Source organism: Dipteris shenzhenensis, chromosome 23 (genome assembly GCF_047967505.1).
Source record: "Dipteris shenzhenensis isolate YYH24624 ecotype China chromosome 23, Dip_SZ_1.0, whole genome shotgun sequence".
NCBI classification, from domain to species: Eukaryota; Viridiplantae; Streptophyta; class Polypodiopsida; order Gleicheniales; family Dipteridaceae; genus Dipteris; species Dipteris shenzhenensis.
Window position 1 is genome coordinate 15,153,383 of NC_141618.1, and position 23,629 is coordinate 15,177,011.

Consider the following 23,629-nt stretch of genomic DNA (forward strand, 5'->3'; position numbering starts at 1 on the left):
AGAATGGTGACTACAAGTACCGAACAAGGTGGTGGAGAGGTCAAGAGTATGACTCAAGGACATAACTGTGATGCGGTAATGGAGACACATGGCATGGATAGCTCATACCAAACAGAGGACAATGCAGCAACAACAGAGGCAGAGGACATTGATGATATTACCGAGGAAACTGATGGTACTGCGGCGAACGCTGATGGTACTGTAGAGGACATTGATGACACTGCAAAGGACACCCATGGTACAGAGGATGTTGATGAGGACATTGATGGTACTCTAGAGACATTGATGGTACTACAGAGGACATTAACAGTACTACTGGGGATAGTAATGGTACTTTAGAAGACACTGAGATAGACCCATTTGATACAGAGGAGGATAACCACCACTTAATGTCTTCGGGAGACAAGTGTTGCACACCCGGTATGGAGACGAGGACATGGCTGACTTTACTTTGCTTGACCTTTATTTATTGGAGGTAGATCATCCCCCCAATGAAGATCTTCTAGGAACCACTTATGAGGTGGAAGGCTTACCGTACAAGGGAATGCTCAAAAAGGCGCAAAAGCACAGAAAGAAATAACAAGTGTTGCCTCTACATCTCAACCACTCCAAGAGAATGCACCGGTAGCTTTTCCATAGTCTTGGTTGCGAGACGTGGAGGGGGGCTTTCCCCTCGAGGATAATCCTGCACATGAAGGATTGGGAACACAGGAGACAAGTAACCCCACATCCCCAAGCATGCCCCAGGTTGATCAGGCACGGATTTGGCAGTACCTCAACATTGGGACAGAGGACCAACCTCGGTATTAGAAGGTAGCTAGTTGGGTTTGAGAACATGATTATCTTCTAGCAGAAATAATTGATTTTTTCCAATAATATGTGGATGTCTTTGCCTGGTCGTACAAGGATTTGAAGGGGTGGCCCATTGAGTTCATGGAGCACCACATCGACTTACACCCTAATGCAGACCCAGTCACTAGAGGACCATACCGCATGAACCTCAACTATGGTAAGGTTGTCCAAGCTGATATGGAAAAAAATGGAGCAAGCAGGGTTGATCTACCCAATAGATTACTTCAGTTGGGTCAGCGGAATTGTCATTGTGCCCAAAAGAGAGACCGGAAAACTCCGGGTATGTGTTGACTATAGGAGTTTTAATGCTGCCACACGACATGATAGCTTTCCCCTTCCCTGCACTGATAGAGCGTTGGACACAGTGGGTGGTGATGCCTCTATACTCATTCATGGAGGAATATAGCGGTTACAACCAAGTTCGAATCAGACAACAAAAGACTACATTTGTCATTCAATGGGGGTCGTACACCCGGATGATGCTTGTGGGTTGTGTAATGCAGCGGCAACCTTTCAACGACTTGGCACCAAACTCCTCTAGCACATGACTTCTCTGTTTTCAATGGTATAACTGCCTCCTATCTTGATCCGGCCATACAAAATGATCATCTACAGAAGTTGAGATGGGTTTTTGATAAGTGCAGAGAAGCCCGCATGTGCTTAAATCCTATCAAGTGCTTCTTTCTCACACTCAAAGGTGTTCTCTTTCATCATATTGTTTCTGCCGAAGAAATAACTACATATCTAGCTAAGGTAGAAGCGATGATCTTCCTCGTACACCCGAAGAGGTAAAGTCCTTTTTAGGGCATGTGGGATATTACAGGAGGTTCATACCTTATATGCGGACATCGTTGTGGCACTGCCAGAACTTCTCCACCAGGACCAGTGTTTTGTTTGGTCCCCACCTCAACAACTAGCATTCAATAATCTCAAGGACGCCTGGTTACGGCCCCAATTCTAAGACAACCGGACTGTAACATTATTTTTCATGTTCATTTGGATGCTAGTGGATGGGCCATTGGCTCAGCCTAGCAAGGACCACAAGATCGATTTGCCCGTGTAATTTGCTAGCCGACAATTGAATGGAGCAGAACGCCATTATAGTACCATAGAAAGGGAGGGTCTAGGCATGGTTTATGGCATGACCAAGTACCGCCACTACCTCTTGGGAAACAAGTTTATAGTCATCACTAATCATCACGCTCTCAAATACTTATTGAATAAACCCACTTCTGGGGGTCAATTGAGCAGATGGATTCTTCTTTTTCAAGAATTTGAATTTGACATTGTGGTGAGGGCTAGCAGAATGCATCAACCTGCAGACCACTTGTCTAGGCTAAGTTCCGGAGAAGCAGCCCCACTGGTATTGACGATGAATTTCCCAATGTGGGCCTTTTTGGAGTGACACCACTCCAAGATGAATGCTACCATGGTATGCCAACATAGTACATTTGTTGTCCACGGGTGGATTCCTCTAGGTCTGACCCCAATAGAGTAGCGGAAGAGGATCATTCAGGCCGCTCCCTTCAAATTGATTGCGAGTCAATTGTACAAACTAGAAAGGACCACATCTTGAGACAGTGAGTGCTTTCACACAAAACACACAAACCTAAGTTTGTCAGTGGCTGGACAGGCCCATTTTTTATCGCCAAGCTTATTCCAAGTGGGGGAGTTTACTTGGCCATTTTGGAGAGCCAGCTCCTACATGCCCCTGTGAATGGGTCATGATTCAAGAAGTACCATCTTCGGTGAGGATATTCCCTCCCATGCTTGACATACCATTCAACACAAAACGACTACCTTTGTTTCATGTAATTCAAAGTGTCTTCTGACTTCATCCAATCAAGCATGTTGTCTTTCCACCTTCTCTCTCTTCCCTCACACCTTCTTTGCCAACGGGGGACATAGTGTCCTTGATTTTGTCCTGGCCCATATCAATGCTCTACATGATATAGAAACTTTCACGATAGGAGAGAAGTACCCTGAGTCAGACCATCTCCCACTATGGTTGACTCTTGGTATTCCAACTGAAAGAGAAGTGCAGAAATTTGCAGCCACTTCAAGAGGCTTCCGTATAGATCAAGACAAGCAGAAAGACTATGCCATCACACTAAATGCAAAACAATAACACCCACATGGGAAGCCCTCAGAAAAGCTGTCCTTGACACTGCAACGCAGGTTTTTGGAGAAATTTCCCAGGACAGAAAGAAGAGACATAAAGGGCTGCCCCACAAAAAATGGTATGATGATGAATGCAAGCAACTACGCAGTGAGCTGAAACATATTTCTGATATTAACCTCTACAGACAGAAGGAAAAGCAATACAATGCCCTCACGAGGAAGAAGAAAAGAAATTACATTTTAGAAAGGGAAAAATCTGATTTGCTTACATTCATCAAGAATCCCAGAAAGGGGTGGAAATAGGTTAAGGGCCAGAAGAAAATGGTCATGAGCAATATCTCTGATAAGGAAATGCTGGAGTATGTCACCAAGCTCTATAATCATGCCAATGCCATAGAAATGGGAAATGAAACAATGTTGTATGCTTCAGCCAGCCCTTTCACTTTTGAGGATGTTGAAGCAGGGTTGAAAAAGATGGCAAATGGCAAGGCCTCTGACCACATGGACATGTGTGCTGAACTCTTCAAATGGACAGGAGACAGGGCACGACAATGGCTATCCCACATACTGACAAACGCTTTACATTATAGCTTCCCTCCAGATTGGCAAGAGAATTGGGTTCAGCCTCTATTCAAAGGAGGAGACAAAAATTCAGTCACCAATTACAAGACTATAATGGTCAGTTCCACACTAGCTAAAATTTTTAGCACAGTGCTTGAGGCAAAAATCAGCAATTGGGCTGAAGAGGCCAAGAAGAGGGCCATTGGCCAAGCAGGCTTCCGTAAAGAACATAGAACTACAGATCACCTGGTCACATTAAGAGTACTCATGGATGAGAGCAGGCTCAAAGGAGAAACTCTTCTGTGTTGCTTTGTAGATTTCAAGAAGGCATTTGATACAGTCCCGAGAGATGGCCTATGGAAAAGAATGCAACACCTCGGAGTCCCTTGGCACTAAGGGTAGGCATCTCTCGCATATACGAGAAGGTATCATGCAGACTCAGGCAAGAACATGGACTGTCAACCGCCTTCCAAAGTAATATGGGGGTGAAACAAGGTTGCCCTCTTTCACCCACACTGTTTGGAATATGCATTGACAAGCTAGAAGAACTGATTAATGAATTTGCAGCAGAAGAAGGGATACAAGAGCCCAAGCTTGGGCTATGGACAATACTATTGCTCCTATATGCAGATGATGTGGTTCTTTTCGCTAATGACCCTGACTCCATGCATCAACTATTACAGGTACTACAGGTCTTTTGCACGAAAAGTGGGCTGCAAGTTAACACTGCCAAAACCAAAATGATGGCAGTATGCACCACCCGACCTGAACATCCCCCAGTTATCAGCTTTGAGGGGCAGCCCATTGAATATGTCGATACCTTTAAATATTTGGGAATTGACATACCAGCCGATCATAGATGGTGGCAATGTGCACAAAGAAGGCTGGATACAGGTTGGGGGAAGTACTATCAATTTGAAAACAACTGTAGGCACACTGACACCTGGAACAAGAAGATTCGGAATATGTTGTTTGATGCATATGTGGTTCAAACAGTGTTATATGGAGTAGAAGTATGGGGGGGCAGCATCTCTCTCTCCACATGGAATGAGATTGAAAAAATGCACAAAGCTTTCCTACAAAGACATCTAGGAGTCAAGGCAACTACCCCTTATTCAGTCCTCTTATTGGAAACAGGCAGGCGGCCAATTGAATTCCATGCACTGATCAGAGTGATGCAGTACCTAGTGGAAGTACAACAAATGCCAAAAGAAAGATTGCCACATAGAGCATGGACTGCTAGTATGAAACTTCAGAAGAATCATAAAAGCAAGATCATTTGCACAGGATGGGGGACAGATATAAGGAAATGGCTCAGCAGATGGAAAGTGGAATCATACTTGACTATGCCCCCTGAAAAGGTCAAGATGCCAGAGTTCCAGTTGTCCCTACTATGCACTCTACAAACCCAATGGTTGACAACAGAAAAGAGGACCAAGCTAGAATACTATCAAGATCAAATAAATCCTTTATGCTGGTCATCTTTCATGACACCAGATGCCCTTGCTCAGCCATACATCAATCCTCCCATACCTCTTCTCTATCGCAGGAATATTGCCAGATTCCGCACACGGTCACATACCTTGGCAATAGAGACAGGAGCTTGGCTAAATCTGCCGCGACATGTCAAAATTTGCAGATTCTGTGATTCGTAGACAGTAGAGACAGAGGCACATATAGCCCTTCACTGCCCCTGATATGCACACATCAGAGACGACTATCAACAGATACTGGCAGACACCACTCAGATCTCGTCAGTTCTCTCCACTGTCTCTCCGGCAGCATTGGGATCTTTTGTCACTCATCTTTTTTTGTACCATCAAGAACTTGAAAATTCTTGACCCCTCCACAGCGAAGGAGATTTTTGTACTGAGGATTAGGTCCCATGGGTCATTTTTGGCCTCCCGAGGATGATTATAAAATTCTACTTCTACTTCTTTCCACCCCTTGTCACTTCCCACCTCTCTATACATCCAATCTTCTCTTTCCACACCTTGTCACTCCCCCTTCTCTCTCTTACATCACACCTTCTCTTTCTACCCCTTGTCACTTCCCGTCTCTCTCTACATCAAACCTTCTGTTTCCACCCCTTGTTACTCCACCTTCTCTCTCTTACATCAAACCTTCTCTTTCCACCCCTTGTCACTCCTCCTCTCTCCCTACATTCAACCTTCCCTCTCCACCCCTTGTCCTCCTACCACTTCTCTCTACAAACCACCTTCTCTTTCCACCCCTTGTCACCAGCCCCGCATGGCTTACCACAGCCCGCAAAGGCCATCACGGACCTGCTGCTACACCGTGCCATGGGGCGGAACCACCTCCCAGCCCCCTCAATCCCTCCAACAGTCGCGGGGATCCCTGATCATCGCGGGCCTCTTCCAGGCCCCGTGGGCTGAGCAGCCTCTGATGCCGGGCTGAAGGCTCTGTTTGCTGGGCCACGTAACTGCCATGAGCAGTCACTAGCTTAAGCTTGGCTGCTCGGAGCAGCCATCACAGCCCTAGGCACTGACTAAGCTTCGTCCAGCCCCCGAGAAGCAGTGCGCAACAGACGCACTGCCCTGCAAGGCCCTGACATGGCCCCCGACCTGCTCCAGACTACACGGCTCCAATACACGCGCTCAGCACACCTCGGCCTGCAAACAGTGAAACAGAGGCAAAAAAATCAGATCGAAGAAAACACCAGAGAACAGCAACCGCTTGTTGAGTACTGAGACTTTCAGTTTCCAGAACATTATCCAAGAAGGGATGCAGGGCCAAATGTCCAGTATGGACTGATCACATGACAGAAAAACGAGGAAAGAAAAAGAGAGGAAGTATAGTGCCATTTGGGCAAGTGCACAGAAGATAAGTGGGGAGCATGTCAAAACATGCATAAATACAACGAGGGACATCTCCAAAATGCATGATGGTGATATTGAAAACTTACAGAAGATGCCTAGGGGCAGCAAAGCCTACATATGACAATCCAAGGGAAACATGAGGAGTTCTCTAAACAAATAGACAAAGGGCAGGTTGAGATGAAAGAATGGAGAGAAGTGGTCAGTAAGGGCAAAGAAGCCCCAACAAAGAAAGAGTTTATTTCCGATGCCTTAGAGGAAGAGAAGAGGAGAAATAGTAAAGCACTAAATGTCCTTGTTAGAGGCCTCACAGTTGGGAACACTGCAATGGCGGATGCTGAAGCTTTGATCACTAAAATGGGGGTCAATCTTCCCTTCGAGGCAGCTTGGAGGGTAGGAAAGGATGATGCATCAACAAGACCTATGATTGTGAGATTTCGGACACTAGCAGACTGGTCTACCTTCAGAGTATGAGGACAGCTCTAAAGGGGACTAGAACCTACTTGGATGATGATCTCACGCTCTTACAACAAGAGCATAGAAGAGAGGGGATGACTCGAGTGATGGCTGCAAGGCAGGAAGGAAAATGGGCTGTATATCGAGATGGTAAGGTAGTCATTTGAGAAAGGGCAGAAAGAGGTGGAGGAGATACAGATAGTGCATGATGGTGTCGAGCACATGAGACAGAGACAAGGCAGATTAAGCATGGCTGTTTGGAATTGTAATGGCACCCTTTGGTCCGACTCGGGTGGCTTTTCAGAGACATACACAAATAGAGACATTATTTTCTACACCGAGACACATGAGAGCCCAAAAAGAGGGCTGCCCACAGTGATAGGATATACCTGGGAGTCAGCTCATAGCAGAGAATTGAGGAGAGATAGTGGGGTACGAGGCTCTGGAGGCGTAGCTGTCCTTTTCAAAACACATTTGAGAACACTTATATCAATGGTACGGAAAGAGGATCATGCACGTCATATGTGGATACGAGTCCAGTCGCCAGATGCACTACCAATTTTCATTGCGGTATGCACTTTCCCTCGGATACGTCATCATATGCTTATGAGGTCACTACAGAGGGACACCGCCCATTTGAGACCATACATGTTGACATCACAGAGTTCTCCAAGCAGGGAGACACCCTCCTCTTAGGGGACTTCAATGCAAGGACAAGAGATAGACAAGTGGGCCTACTAGATTTCACATATGAGAGAGATCCCCACATGATTCCGGAGCTAGATGCAGCAGAGCTCGGGATCCTGAGACATTCTGTAGATGCCTCACATGTAACAACGTACGGATGACATTAACTTGAGTTGGGAGCTGTCGACAAGCTCATAATCTACAGTGGCCTTCAGAGATGGCCATCATTTGGGGGGTTCACTTGTTTCCCAAATGGCGGGGGGGCAAGCACAGTGGATTACCTACTAGGCCGACTAGCTTTTGCTTTGTGGATACATGACTTCACAGTACCCCCTCCCCGCCTCGGAGCTGACCACACATGACCGTGCCCTCGACCCAATATATGTGAGCCACTTAGCTAGAGAGCTTCCGATCCTACTTGGGTGATGATATAGACCTCGCCCACGTCTCGGACACCCTTGCCTCGGTAATACAGGACATTGCCACGCTGTCACCAGATCCTTCCCTACGACCCAATCCACACCGACCCGAGATGGGAAGATGCCTGCAGAGAGGCGCAAATGGGAACGAGCCCTAGGCCAGTTGACATCATCTGAGCTGCATCGGATCTTCCGCCGGCTAACACGCTGCAAGAGGCGGGCCTTATTCACACACAAGATGGACGAGATCATTAGATCATTTCGAGGAGGTCCCACCAACTTGGAGCACCACCACTACTGCACCGATACACAAAGCGGGAACCCCATGGATATTGGGAACTAACACACCCTCATGATTGGCCACACATTGGCCAAGATTTATGGATGATACTAGATAGGGAGATCAGCAGTCATACAGAGACACGGGGGCAATAGGCACTAGGGCAGACACGGTTCAAGAGGCAGCACTCTACTCTAGATCACATCTTCACTCTGAGGGCTATCATTCAAGAATTGAGGTCCAAACACTAGAACATGCTTTGTAGACTTTGGAAGGCCTTTGACACTGTCCCAAGATCCCCGCATGATCAGGAGACTACAAGAGATGCACATTCTAGAGGCGTTGATATGGGGTGTGACGAGCCTATATGAGTCAGAGGTAGAGTTCATGCCCCAAGAGGGCTATTGGATTGGATTGAGAGCATGATCGAGGTCAAGCAGGGTTGTTCCCTCTCACCAACTCTCTTCGGACTTTACATCGATGAGATCACATCCTTCATAGACCGCCTGGGAGGCGAGGGATCATTATTGGCCAACCTCATGATACATATATTACTATACATTGACATAGTCCTTATATCATCTTCAGTGGAGGGGCTATAGAGACATCTAGACTCTAGAGGCCCTAGAGGTGTTCTGCAGAGATAGAAACCTGACAGTCAACCTTGGAAAGACCAAGGTTATGGTCTTCAACACCTCACGAGCAGTGGTGCGCCGACTCAGCTTCACCTATTGTGGAGAGCCAATGGAGATAGTGCAATAGTACACATATTTGGGAGCAGTCTTCGCAGGACCCATTTTCACGATGACCCATGCAGCCAAGCAAGAGTCACACGAGGGCGGAGTGCTTTGGCTAGGCTAGAGCGACAGTGCTTCCAAGCACACTTACAAGATCCACCGAGGAAGGGCTGGCCTTTCGATACGCTAGTGCAACCGACCCCATGTATGCAGCACCCTTCTGGGGATGCGACCTCTTGAGGACAGAGTGGAGGATGTTTGAGCGGCTACAGGTGATTATGGAGACCAGGATGATTCGATGTAAGCCCTTAGTCCCACACAAGATAGTACATGCAAAGTTTGACATGACACCTCTCCAGGTTGATGCCATCTTTCAGGCAGTAACATTCATACAAAAAGTTTGGGACTTACCTCATTCGAGACTTTTGAGGCTGGCCCTGGAGTCATCCAAACTACTAGCAAAGGGTGGGGAAGATACATGGTATTCATGCATATCCGCATGGCTTGCCAGGCACGGTATCCATATGGACAGACTCCCCCCTTTTCAGTATAGCATGGACGCGCCCCCTGAGTCGATCCCACGAGATGAGATCAATCGCATCATGAGATTATATCTCCTCTAGCTCCATACATCTCGGACTTGGGGAGGGGACCAGGAGCTCCCCACCAAGACTCAATTCTACCGCGACCACTTCCTGAGAGTATCGAAGGAGGGATTCATCATCAAGCCACAGTATCTCGAGGACAGAGGAGTCTCACATGCATTGAAGATTGCAATTGGACAGATGCGGGTTTCGTCCCATCAGTTGAGGATCGAGGTAGGGAGAGCTACAGAGATACCCAAAGAGCAGAGGATTTGCATGCTATGTACGCTAGGGGCGATTGAGACTAAGGAGCATTTTCTTTGTGCTTGCCCATCCTACTATGAGATCCAGGGGTGCTACCACTGCCTCTACCTAGAGGGGAGTGGCTTAGTTCCACTGTCACGATTGATCCATTTCCATGACCAGGTCTGCATGGGGCTCTATCTGATGGAGATGCACCGGCATAGGGAGACACTACTATGACGGATCAGAGAGCAGCAAGAGGTGGCTAGACCACATGACACAGAGGCTGACCGAGCACATCGACGCGTCACAGACTTTTGTACATTTGAATCAGCTCCACGACACAGCGGGGTAGAGGAGGAGGAGCTAGCTGATATGAGGGCAGCCCGGATCAGCAGACAGAGCTGACTCAGTGCTGCCGAGAGAGGGACGTAGAGACCACGCGCAACACAGAGTGTGCACATTCTATTGAGGTCCGACCTATCACAACTTTCCTCAGAGGGGACCAACAGAGACGAGGGGTCACTCTGGACATAGCCCAGAGAGTTCAGAGATTGAGGAGACCGCACCCTCCGTGCAAGACCGCTCGACAAACACAAATACTTTCACAGCTCACCAGAGAGCCATCACTGTACCAAGCTTCAATTTCTGAGTCTCAGCTCCCTGACTGATTTGATTCAGTTTGTACTTGATTGATTGATTATGATCATTACGATTTTGCTAGTATAGATTAGGACTCAGCAAGGGCCCTAGCGCGCCCTTTGCTCCAGCCCACTGAGGCTTGTATGAGTCTACTTTTTTTGTGCACTCAGTCCCATAGGCCTGTAAGGCCTCCCATGGACGTTAATACATCTTTCTTTCTTTCTTTCTTTCTACATCCAAGATTCCCTCTCCACCCCTTGTCCTCCCACCACTTCTCTCTACAAACCACCTTCTCTTTCCACTCACTCCACCTCCTCTCTCTACATCCAACCTCCTTTTTCCACCCTTTGTCCTCTCACTAATTCCCTCTACTTTCAACCTTCGCTTTCCACCCCTTCTCCTTCCACTCTCTCTCTCTCTACATCCCTTCCACCCCTCTCTCGCATGGAACACTGGGAGACCCTCCTGCTATATTCAGCTTGAACCTGCTAAATTGGGCTCTCCCTCTCTAATGCTAATGCTCACCCCCATCCCTGCAAACTCGCCTGGCTTCCTGCCATTTTTAGCAATTCATACTATTCTTGGCGATCCTCTCTTAGGCAACACCAACACTCTCCATCAGTCCCCCTCCCTACAATTTCATCTCCCCCCTCTGGCACCTCATCCTCCCTCCTCCTGGCGCTCTCCATCATCTCCCATCCTTGCGAATTCCAGCCCCCTCTCCTAGAAATTTCCAACCTCCTCCCCTCAGTGCGAATTCCTCAACCCCCCCTCCTTCCATCCTCCCCTTCTTGCGAATTCCTCCACCCTCCTCCTTGCGAGTTCCAACCCCCCCCTCCTTACGGGTTCCCACACCCCCCTACTTGCAATTCCCCCCCACCTGCGAATTCCAGCCGCAGCCCCCAGGCTTCCAAATTGACCCCCCGCCTCCCTGCTTGCAAATTCCATCCCCCCCTCCCTGCGATTTCATCTCCCCTCCTCTTTGGCGAATCTTCTCCCTTCCACCTCGAGCTCTTCATCAGTCCTCCCCTCTGCTTGGCGCTCTCCATCAGCCCCCCCTCCCTGCAATCTCATCTCCCCCCTACTAGTGCTCTCCATGCCCTTTTCATGGTGATTGCAGCCCCGCCCAAGAAATTTCCAGCCCCCTCCCTTTTTGACGAATCATCTCTCCCTTTTTGACAAATCATCTCTCCATCAGCCCCCCTCCCTTTTTGACGAATCATCTCTCCCCTCTTGACGCTCCCTGTGAGCCCCTCCTCTCCTGGGCCACTTTCCCCTTCCCGCCCTGTCATGCCTGTGAAGAGACAGAGGTACAAGCCTCAATTGCCGAAGGACAATCTCTTTGCTCCACTTTGCTCAGCAAGGACTTCCCAAGGCCAGCCGACCAACGACCAAAAGTGGATTAAGGTTCTCCATCCCAAAACGATATCACCATCATCTCAGATGAGGACCAGTCACATGCACCTAGTCCGTCACACTCTTCTGATCACAGGGACTCTGATTATACACCCTCCATGGCTCCTAAGGAGGGGACATTTAAAGGGTCTAGTGAGCGCAGTGCAAGTGACGATCCTCCCGGTCACACTTCGTCCTCCTTGGCACTTAGGGTTGTATTTAAACAATTTCTTCATCCAAATCTCAAACTTTCGACAATGTTATCTGTTGATGAGATTGAAAGCCGAATTCGACATGATGGTCTCTTCCCTTATGGATGTCCAATTGTGTACTACCTTCATCAGATCCTATGACTTTGACATAGACACCTTTGGATTTTAAGGTTCGAGGCATCTCTTTACCCCTAGGCTGGTGTCCACCTACCTTCATCTTGCTACTTTCCCATTTTAGCCTCCTTACAAAGAGTCCGAGATACTCATCTCCTTTCTCTCCCAATGTTATATGATCTACTTCTTGTACAAATGTGTCATGCTTTTTTTAAAATGTACTCTAGTTTTTTTTCTAATTTGATTTTTTAAAATCTTACTTTTTGTCTCTTTTAACAACCTGAAGTCCTCTTTTTTTAATGTACTCTAGTTTTAATAACATGTCACGTCATTTTTTCTAATTTGATTTTTTAAAATCTTACTGTTGCACACGCAACAAGTTGGGGGTTAATCCCCTCCCCTACCCTAAGCCCCCAAAGGGGCTTGGGCCCTTGCCATTTCTTTTGCGTTACAGGCCAAAAAAATCATGAGAAACGACATTGGCCACTCGTAAGCACATGATTGGTCAAAAAGTAATAGAGGAGAATAGCAGAGAAGCTGTCTTGGCGAGGTATTTCTTTATACACTTTTACTTTGCACCAGGGCTCTACTTCATTATGAGAGGCGTCCATCTTTCTCCCTTCTCTCCATCACTCCGTATGACTTTGCATCTCTCCTCTATTCCACCTTCCATACCACTATCTGCAAGCGCAGGGGGACCCACATGTGCACTTATGGGCCACACTTCACCCACTTATTATATCACCAGTGAGCAAGACTCTTGTTCATCGTGACAGGTCGACTTCCTTCTTCTCCCCTTTCCTCTCCACTGAGTGCATGTACCTCCTCTGCAATATTCACTCCTGTCGTACCAACCTCTTCTAAACTTTCTATACGGAGAGCCTCTCGAGAAACACGCCCAGGGCAGCCTCTACAACAGAATCCACAGGGCCAGAATCACCATGGTAGCCTCTACAATAGAATCCCTCCTCTGGCGACCACAACCAATGCTCTACCTATGGTCACATCAGATTCGACGGCAGTGACCTCTTGTATGTCAGGACAGGTGGTGTCCCATGATTCATCAGTGGATGTGGATGGTCTACATATGATCACATTAAGGTTCCATGACAGTGACAGTGATCTCTTATACGTCAGTAGAGGTTGTGCCCCATGATTCACCAATGGACCATCGAATACACTACCAATGGTCACATTGAGTTCCATGGGCTCCTTGCAAGTGGCGACACCAAGGTGACATCAAGCGTTCATAGAATGACTACCACACCGGCTTCCCCTTTGCTAGGTTTGAAAGATGTTGCTCTACATATGGTGGCTTACTCCTTGGCAAATGTGATAGATGCTCTACCAATGGAGACACGGGCTACTCTATATGTGGTCACATCAAGTTCAACAAGTGATATAACTGCGGCCACATCGGATGCTTTGTCTCTGACATCAGGTTCCATGGGCTCCTTGGAGGCGGTGGTATCAAGCATACATGGCTAGCTTCCAACATTGCTTCTTTTATGCCCACTACTATCACAGATGCCATCATCACCAAATTGTCCACGATCATGCCGACGTTCACACACTTTGAAGCTTACTTTGGGTACAGACTCTAGCTTCACTCTAACTATTCCAGGTAATTCTCAAGAAAGCTTTTTTTATGGACAATCCACTTTTGCTCTTTTTTCGGTCATGTGGTTCTACACACATTCTATATATCTTGATGTTCGTCTTTCCATGGCGTTCCTCTTTCCCATGGTATCATGGTTAATTACTCTGCTAAATCCAAGGCCAGGAGCCATTTTATTTTAGGAGTTCTCAAACTACGAGTAATGATATTTCATGATGTACAGCCAAAAACATGGCTTGTAATTTTATTCTTTTATTTTGCCAATTGAATTCTCCACTGGGACAGTGAATTATAGTGGCAGGGGAAAGTGTTGCAGCTATAGAGAAACTCTCAGGCATTCACATCCCAACCATGTATTGACCACATGACGACCATGTGTTGACCACATGTCAACCATATGTCAATCACAAGTTGACCACATGTTGACCCAAGGAGTAATATGCCACAAGGCGATCTCATGTTGAGTAGTGCACATGGAGCAGTCAGGTGCATTAGCAAATGCACATGACAACGGACGTCGTTAGGTGGTCTAGCTCACTACACACAAGGAGCGCACATGAAGTATTTGCACGGCGCCGACTAGAAGAGGTTGGCGAGTCAGGAAGTCACCGAAGCCATCAAGAGACCAAGTGGTGCAATGGCTAAAGGAGACAGAAGGAACACCAATAAGGACAAAGGGAAGAGAGGAGCAAGCATGGGGCATTCATGAGGAACAGGGAGAGGAGAGTGTGAGGAGAGATAAAGGCTTGAACTACGAGCTCGTTCGTTGTATGGGAATTTCTTGGTGAGGGCTTTGTGTCCACTATGGGGAATGGACCTGTGTACTTTGGCAAACATGGCCCCCTCTTGTCACTTGTGACTTGTGACTTTTGCTATCCATTCCAGTCACTTGTGTACTTTGGCCTACCTGGTCATTCTCTTGTCATTCCTATTTCCCTAGCATATGCAGTTGTTCACAACTTTGGCACGCAAGATGATTGTTGTTTCCTTGTGTTCATTCTCTAGACTTCTCTCCCTAACATGACCATCACCCCTTGTATAGTGCACTCATGCAGTGTGATTCGTTGTATTACTTCCTATGCATAGGGCACTCATACAGCGCGATCCACCGCATTAGAGCTTATGACACCCATATGCCCTCTGTGCCTCTCACACTAGTGGCCTTTGGCCTCCGGTAACACCTCTAGAAGGGATAGACCCCCCCCCCGGACAGTAAGATATGAAAGAATCTCCTCTTGGAATGGTGCAGCCTTCCATCAGCTCATGGGTCGGTCCATTGCTGAATATAGCACCTCTTTTGGTAGCTTTTGTAGCAATACATACTTTAAGGGCAAAAGAAGAGCAGTAATTCTACGTCAATAGGAGTCTTGAAGCCCCTGCTCCACACATATGTATAAAGCTTGGCATCAAAAATTTAAAGCAATTTCGCTTTGTTGCAAAAAGAGATCAGAGATGTCAAGAGCCACAGCTCATCAAGAATTATAAGAAGTTTCATAAAGCCATAAATTTAGAAGAGATAAGTATAGCTCTTATAGAAGGAGGCAGAAAAAAGTCCCATCATGTCTTCCAAATTTTTGTCTAAAGCCACAGCTCATCAAGAATTATAAGAAGTTTCATAAAGCCATAAATTTAGAAGAGATAAGTATAGCTCTTATAGAAGGAGGCAGAAAAAAGTCCCATCATGTCTTCCAAATTTTTGTCTAACCAGCAGTAGCAATATTAGCTAGAAGCAAAGCATTTTAAAGTGTGGAGAAAAAGGATACCACTTTATGATGCCCTTTCAATCAAATGAAAAGATGGACAAAGAGACGTCGTCCACTGAGTGTTGGCCAGGGACCTACTATGTGCTGAATTCTAACTGCCTACAATTGAAAGTGTGGGCCATGTTAATGCTTCTAGGAACTTACCCCAACAAACTATTGACAGCTGACCTTCCTTTCCCAAACCTGAGGGCCATGCAGAACTGCGAAAACACACGAATCTGGTCCAACAATGGTTCAGCACAAAGGAGGAGGATGTTGTGATCCCCCTCGCAACACCACACTGTTAGGATTGGAACTTGATCCACAAAGCAAGCCTTGAATTTGGTCAAGTGCCTTCACTATCAAAGGCAAAGATCATTACCTTGATGGGAGCAAAGAATTAGTTTTCGACCAAGGTGATGTGCCAAATGAAAGCCATCCACCTTCCAATACCCATAAAAAAGGGCTGGTGCAATTCCTTGCCTCGTGCACCTCCATTAAATTGATTGCGGGTGCGGCTACATTGCGCAAGCCTACTTTATTTTGGATTTAACTCATTCAGTAGACACCCTCACCCCATCCTAGAGGTTATAGGAAGGAGCTTCCCATCTGTCGAATTTGCAGCCCCACAGTATCTATGGCACCTTATACCTAATGAGGTGCACACCCTGACCCACGTTGTATCAATCACTTTACCTGACAAATTGGAAATCTGGAGTCCCACTCAGAGGAGGTTCTACTAGCAAGGTGAAAGTTAGGACAGCATGTATCTCCTATTATTCTCCTGCCCACGCTCTGCAGCTTGAGGAAGCTTTCAAAGAAAGGGAGCTTCTTGATGCTTTAAAACCATGTGGCAAATGGAAGTCCCTAGGCTCAAATGGTCTTACAGTGGAGTTTTTTCTGGCATATTGGGATGCCCTTAAACATGTTTTATTCATATGATTAATCATGCCTGACAAAATCAGCAAATGCCAGATGCTTGGAAAAAAGGGTTGGTTAAGCTCATCCCAAAAAGCATATTTGTGAATCATTTGCTGATTGGTGGCCTATTACACTCATGCCAATCATTTATAAGGTGGTTGCCAAAATGGTGGTTGATAGGATAAAAGGTTTTATGCATGATGGTCTACATCCTATCTGATATGTTTTTATACCTCACAAACACATCACTGATAATATTGCCAATGCCTATGTTTGCAAGTAGACATTGCCAAAGCTTTTGATACTGTACAATGGGACTTTATCTCAAAGACCATGCAATCCTTGGGATTTGACAATAAAATGCAGCATGATATTTATTGGCTCTATAGTGATAGTAAAGCGGCCTACATTTTATCTAGTGAAATTCTCATCAATGGACTTTTATGTCGTTCACTGACATTGGGATGACCACTGAGTGATTTGCTTTATGCAATAGCTAGTCATCCTATGCTTTGCTATAATGATCATCTTGTAGCCACTGATGTCTTGCATGGTTGGGAGATACCCGAAAGAAAGCCCATAATTGTGCAAGCTTATCATTTTTCACACCGAAAAATATAGAAAGAGTTTTTTCACAATTCATGAGTGCTTTATTCTTGTATGGAATAGCTACTGGCTTGTAGGTAAACTTTCAAAAATCGAAGCTTCTGCCTTTGCTTGCTAAAAATTGGCATAGCTCTTTATGCCCAAGGGAAATTGTTTTGGCCAATCAGCTTGTTTGTCATCTTGGCTATTCTACATGATGGATGATCCCTCGCCATCAACAAATAGATTGGGTGCTTGCAAAGCTCAAGAAGAAACAAGAATATTGAAAGTTAGCCACTTGGCCTCTTCATATATATCTAGATGAATCCAGGAACATATCCAAACTCATCCTTTGAAAACATATGTTCGACTCTGAATTGTACAATCAATTTTGCTGGCCTATATTTAACTCTTCTTGCCTTTGATGATGTTTGATAAGAAATAAATTACTTCTTTCATGTCCATTTTTATGGAGACTTTCTGGTGCTCAAAACATGGTCGTAAAAGTATAAGATTACTCTCTATGAAGCACCTCTATTTCCCAAAATAACATGGTGGCTGAAATATTCACATCCATATTTGGCACATAAGGCGAAAATGATGCTGGAATCTTTGAAGGGTGATCAACCTTGGGCTGCCACGATGCATCACCTACTTTCACACTTGACGACTCCTACTTTTGGACACCTTGGGCACTGGCATCCCACTCAATGGGACTTCATTCTAGGCTATATTGATGGCAAAATGTTTTGAGCCTGGAAAGAAATTCTTTCTCGTCTTAAATGGCATGGTCGTGATTCACTCGATGGGAATTCCTTGCGTGCTGAGAGTCTGCAGCACACACAGACACTCTTATTTTATTCATCCAAAGGGATTAATTTGGTGGGTGATGTGTTTCATCTTGATGATACTTTACCTTCTATTCCTTGGGTGGCCATATAATATGGATTGGGGATCCATTATCGACCCATCTGGCACTATCTTTCTTTGTTTTTTACCAGTCCCCAAGTTGTAGCTTTACTGATTGGACCTTATGGCACCATGCATCACGGAAATCAGCTTTGGTCTTTGAATCTTAAATGCTAGATGGTGATGTAAAAGATTGCAACAACTTTGGTCCTGTGAACTTCCTCTTCGTCAACAGTTTTTCTCGGCGAGTGATGCTTGGCATTATTCCTTTTGACCAACTCTTTGCACGAAGTCATATTTCTCTTGCTCTGCATCACAAATGTTTTACTCCCAAGGAATACTTGCTCCATGTTTTCTGCATTGCCCTACCACTCGCGACTTCCTGTTGTTTCTTCAGCAACGCCTCCAAGCACGCTTTCCTACTGCTTGCTTTGGCAAGCTATTCTGGCTCTTTGGCATTCACCCACGAGGCCCAACTTTGATATAAAGAGAGCGACATTAGCTTTGTTGGTGTCCCATGAAACAAAGAAGAAATGGCTTGGGTGCACAATGTCAAAGATGTTGTCAATCTAAAGGACCAGTGTGGCTTCAACGGTTGAACATAGAGTAGAAGGAATGCATGATAATAGAAAGGACATATGTAAAGAGGAGACCAGATGCAAGGTGTTTGAGGAGCTGATCATCTGATACAACACAGGTATGTGGTGCCTAAACAAGCCTGGTGGTTGCTTGTGATTGAGATTTGGGATAGTTTACTTGTTTCATTTCTTAAACCAGGCTTGAACTAAATGTGATAGTCCTAAACGGTGGTTGGAACATCATGTAACTGTAGGCTGGTCAGCTAGGATTCAACTCAATCACCAATTATATGATTGTCCTAAACCAACGTTGATCTTTTTTTCACATGGGTTAGATACTGGGCACCCTCGACACTCTAGAAAGACATGAACCACATAGTCTTTAGAGAGCCTACTTCTTCTTCCATGTTCTACTATTTCCGCATGTCACTCAGGCAATCACTGTATGATTGCCTGTCTATTCGTCGTCAAATAGATTACACTGCTTACCTGCCTTACAATGAAATCTTTTAATATTGTAAATGTTGGTCTCCACTTTGGGGCTTGCCTCTTGTAATATAAATATACATGGATTTCACCCCCCCCAAAAAAAAAAATGTGTGTGTGTGTGTGTGTGTGTGATCAATAGTCATTTACGTAAAGGCAGCTCTCCTGGCTGGGGTGGATTGACTGTTGAATTCTTCCGTGCATTTTGGGGTGATCTCAAGCACACTCTTCTTCTTATGATCAATCATGCTTGGGCAGAACAATCTCTTCCCCCTTCTTGGAAACATGGGCTTGTCAAATTGATCCCCAAAAAAAGATTGTGTGAGACAATGGCTGATTGGCGGCCCATATCTCTTATGCCAGTCATCTACAAACTCATTACCAAGATGATTGTCCTTAGGGTTCGATTTATCTTGCAAGCCGAACTTCATCCCAGGCAGTATGGGTTTGTTCCCAGAAGGCAGATTACTGACAATATCTCCAATGCTTTGCTTGCAATTGAGTACGCCAAATATTCTAAACAAGATGTTCTCATTCTGCAAGTGGACATTGCGAAAGCATTTGATACTGTCCATTGGGATTTTATTTCTCAGACAATGCATAAATTGGGATTTGGCCCTCGGCTCGTTCATGTTATTTACTGGTTGTATTCTCATGCCACTGCACAGTGTCTGCTTGGTAGTGGGTTGTCAAGGACATGGACTATGACCCGTTCAGTGAGACAGGCATGCCCTCTTAGCTCCCTACTATATGCCATTGCTACTCATCCGTTATTGTTGCATATGGACCATCTTGTAGATACAGGACAGCTTCATGGCTTGCAAATTCCAGGGGCACATCCGTTTCTTGCACAGGCATATGCTGATGATTCATATTTCATGCCCAGGAATTCTCAAAGTGACCTCTCTCATTTGATGCATACTTTGAATGATTTTGGCATAGCTGCTGGACTGCATATCAACTTTCAGAAATCGAATCTTCTAGCATTGAAAGAAGCTGATTGGCATGCACTTCTCTGGCCAGGTCACATTATTTCTCCCCATACCATTGTGAGGCATTTAGGGTATACCATTGGCTGGAATATTACCCCTCAACAACAGCTTAAATGGGTGCTTCAAAAGATTAACAAGAAGCTGGAATACTGGCACTTGTCAACTTGGCCTCTACATGTTCGACTTCGGATAGTCCAGTCTATCATTATGGCATATGTGCAATTTTACTTGCCTCTTCTTTACTGGTTTTTTAAGCATTTGGCTTCCTATATGTCCCAGGCTATGGAGATATTTTGGAAAAGCAAATCTCACAAAAAGGCTTTGCGACTACTTCCCATGCAGTCTGTTTGTTCTCCTAAGACTCACGGCGGACTGAATGTTCTCAATCTTCAGTTTCATATGTTGGCAAGAAAGAGCACTATGATTGCTGATTTCTTTCAGCAAAAACAGCCATGGGCTATTATGCTAGTAGCTATGTGTGGAAACATGAAGTCTCATGCATATGGGCATTGGATTACAGATCACTGGGAAGCAGTCATGACCACATTTCAGGGGAAAATTCCTGGCTGTCCTATTTCTACTGCTTTTATTCATGACTGGAAGAAAATCCTCTCTTATGCTAAATGGTCAGGTGCTTCCTCCCATCATGGTAACTCTCTTCGTTTGGAAAGCATCCATTGGAGCAAGGTGTTTGAATCGCCTCTTGCTTTACAGGCACCAATTAAAGCATATAATCTTATGAAATTGGGCATAAGATTTGTCGGAGATGTGGTGGATCAACATGGTTAGGTGCTCTCATTTCCACAAGCTTGCAAGACATTCCCCTTGGGTCTGCATCATAGGCCCATTTGGAAAATACTTACAACTATGTTGCAGCCATTTGTTCCTGTTCCTCCGTTGTTCGTTTAGGACAGATTACTGGACTGGAATCTGATTTCCTTGTCTCCTGCTACCTGTTCACTTTCACTGCATAATTTGACATCTTCGATGGTCTACAGATTTCTTCTTCCACCGCCATGGATTGATAAGCATGCCAACACTCTTTGGAATTTGAATAGGCCTTTATCTTGGTGGCAATCAAAACTCAGGAAAATTTGAAAAGCTAAATTGCCATTGAAACAGAGGCTCTTCCTTTGGAGATGTATAGTGGGAGCTTTTTCCATTGGGGTGAAATTGGAAGCACGCCGTATTGCTTCCTCTTCCTGCCCCTGTTGCTCTCATCACCATGAGACAGTTCCCCATTTGTTATGGTCTTGCCCGCACTCTCGAATATTGATCACTCATGTCTCTCATTTGCTACGGCTCTGGTTTCCCTCTATCAGATTCGGGAAACTCTTCTGGATGTTTGGATGCTTCGCACCTCAGATGTCTCCATTCCTCCTTTTCCTTCATTGGACTCGCTTTTGGGTACTATGGACTATTTGGACACAGAGATTGCATTTTAGGATGGGACAACAGTTTCCTCAGGCATATGCTTTCTTCAGATGTCCCTCAAGCAATCTTTATATGATAGTTATGCTGCGAGGGACTTGGATGCTACTAGCCTTGAAGTGTTTTCTCACTGTTTTTGAGTTCTTTCATTAGGCTCTCCTTTGGAGTCTAATGTCATGTACATTGATTTCATGCTAATTTTATAGTTACTGGTTTCACCAAAAAAAGTGTGTGTGATCAATACATTCCATAAAACATTTAGTGCATGATTTCTATGTGCGCGCGCGCGTGTTTAAAAAAAAAAGTGTGTATGTGTGTGTGTGTGTGTGTGTGTGTAGTGTGTTTGTGTGTGTGTGTGTGTGTGTGAGAGAGAGAGAGAGAGTGTGTGTGTGTGTGTGTGTGTGGGAGAGAGAGAGTGTTTGTTTGTTTGCAAGAGCATAATCAACACTCTAAGGCTGGTCATCATGATCACTTTGGTGGCTATGATATATATTATGCCGGTACCACAACCTACTCAGGGGTATGCATAATGGCCAGACATGAGCTGGACCCTCAGCTAGCATTCAATGACAGCAATGGCCGATGGATAGTCATACAATGTAATGTCAATGGAGACATTATTGAGCTTGCATCAGTCTATGCCTCCCAGACTTCTGCCATGAGGGCCTCTCTATGGGAATCTTTAAGCAAATATCCATGGAGATCTAATGCATTTATCTGTGGAGATTTTAACAATTCTCCTCTGCTGAGAGCTAATACCACTTCACGATCTCATATGCTTTCATCGGAAAGACAGAAATGGGATAGCATGCTTCTATCCGTGCAGGCTGAAGATTTATGGCTTCTTCTACAAGGGTCAGTTCCCGGATATACTTTCCATCATAATGCATTTACCACATACTGGGCAAGGCTTGACAGATGGTATCTGTTCTTTCCACAACAATATGCAGATTTCAGCCTTCATCTCCTCATTGATTTCTCATTGGGATTGTCAGATCATGCCCCATTATGGTTAAATCTGCAATTTGGTATGCCACTGGATGATTTGCCGACTCTCTCCAGCAGATTACTGCATGTTAATCAGGCTTATTTTCGACATCAATATTTCCAGCAAATGATTAGAGTTGCAATTCATCCCTTGCTTTTGCATGCTCAGGAGGACATGAATTATGCCTGGGACAGCTTTGTCTCTCGTATACAGAATGTTATTAGGGACTATGGAAAATGGCACATGGCTACATGGAGGAATGAGGTCAAATGGGCAAAAAGGACAGTACAACAGCTGACTGAATTTTCACATTTAAGGCCTCTTTCTGAATCAGAAAATGATTCCCTCTCACAAGCCCGGATTAAACTGACTGACAATGATCAGCGGAAATTGCACAAATGGCAGATTAGAGCAAGAATGAAACCCCTCATGGATAAGGGCTGCTCATCAAAAGCCTTCTTCAAGGGCCTGCATGCCACTCGAAAGAAAAACTCATGTCTAAGGGTCAGGAAACTAGATGGATCTTGGACGCACTCTTTCTCTGATCTCCAAGATGAATGCCAGAATTACTTCCAGACACTGTTCTCTACCCCTGGATCCCCATCAAATCAAATGACTGATGCAAGGACTGAAATTCTTCAATATGTTTCTGGGATAGTGAAAATGGATGATGCTCTATTACTTGACAGACCTTTTACTGACACGGAACTTGAAAATGCTTTGTCCCATCTCGGCAAATACAAGTCCCCTGGCTGGGACGGTCTTACGGTGGAATTTTATATTTCTTTTTGGGATGATTTGAAAGATGTTCTCTTACAAATGATCAATGTTGCCTAGCAACAAAATCAATTGCCGCACTTCTGGAAGCATGGCATCATCAAACTTGTGCCAAAAAAAAATCTTTGTGATCATATGTCAGATTGGAGGCCTATTACTTTGATGCCTGTAGTTTACAAACTCATTGCCAAAATGATTGTATATAGGCTTCAAGGCACTCTGAATGCGGGCCTTCATCCTCATCAGTATGGATTTGTGCCGCGAAGACAAATTCATGACAATATCTCCAATGCATTGACTGCAATTGAATATGCTAAGTACTCGAATCAAGATGTGCTCATATTGCAGGTAGATATCTCTAAGGCATTTGATACTGTACAATGGGATTTTATCTCTCAAACCATGACAAAGCTGGGATTTAGTCCCAAGATAGCAAATGCAATTTATTGGCTTTATTCTGGC

General features: G+C 45.2%; 1 protein-coding gene across 1 annotated transcript in view; it reads right to left on the reverse strand.

Annotated features, from left to right (window-relative positions):
- Window positions 1-23,629, reverse strand: part of DBE1 (debranching enzyme 1) — a 202,859-nt gene that overhangs the window by 14,833 nt on the left and 164,397 nt on the right. The window lies entirely within an intron of this gene.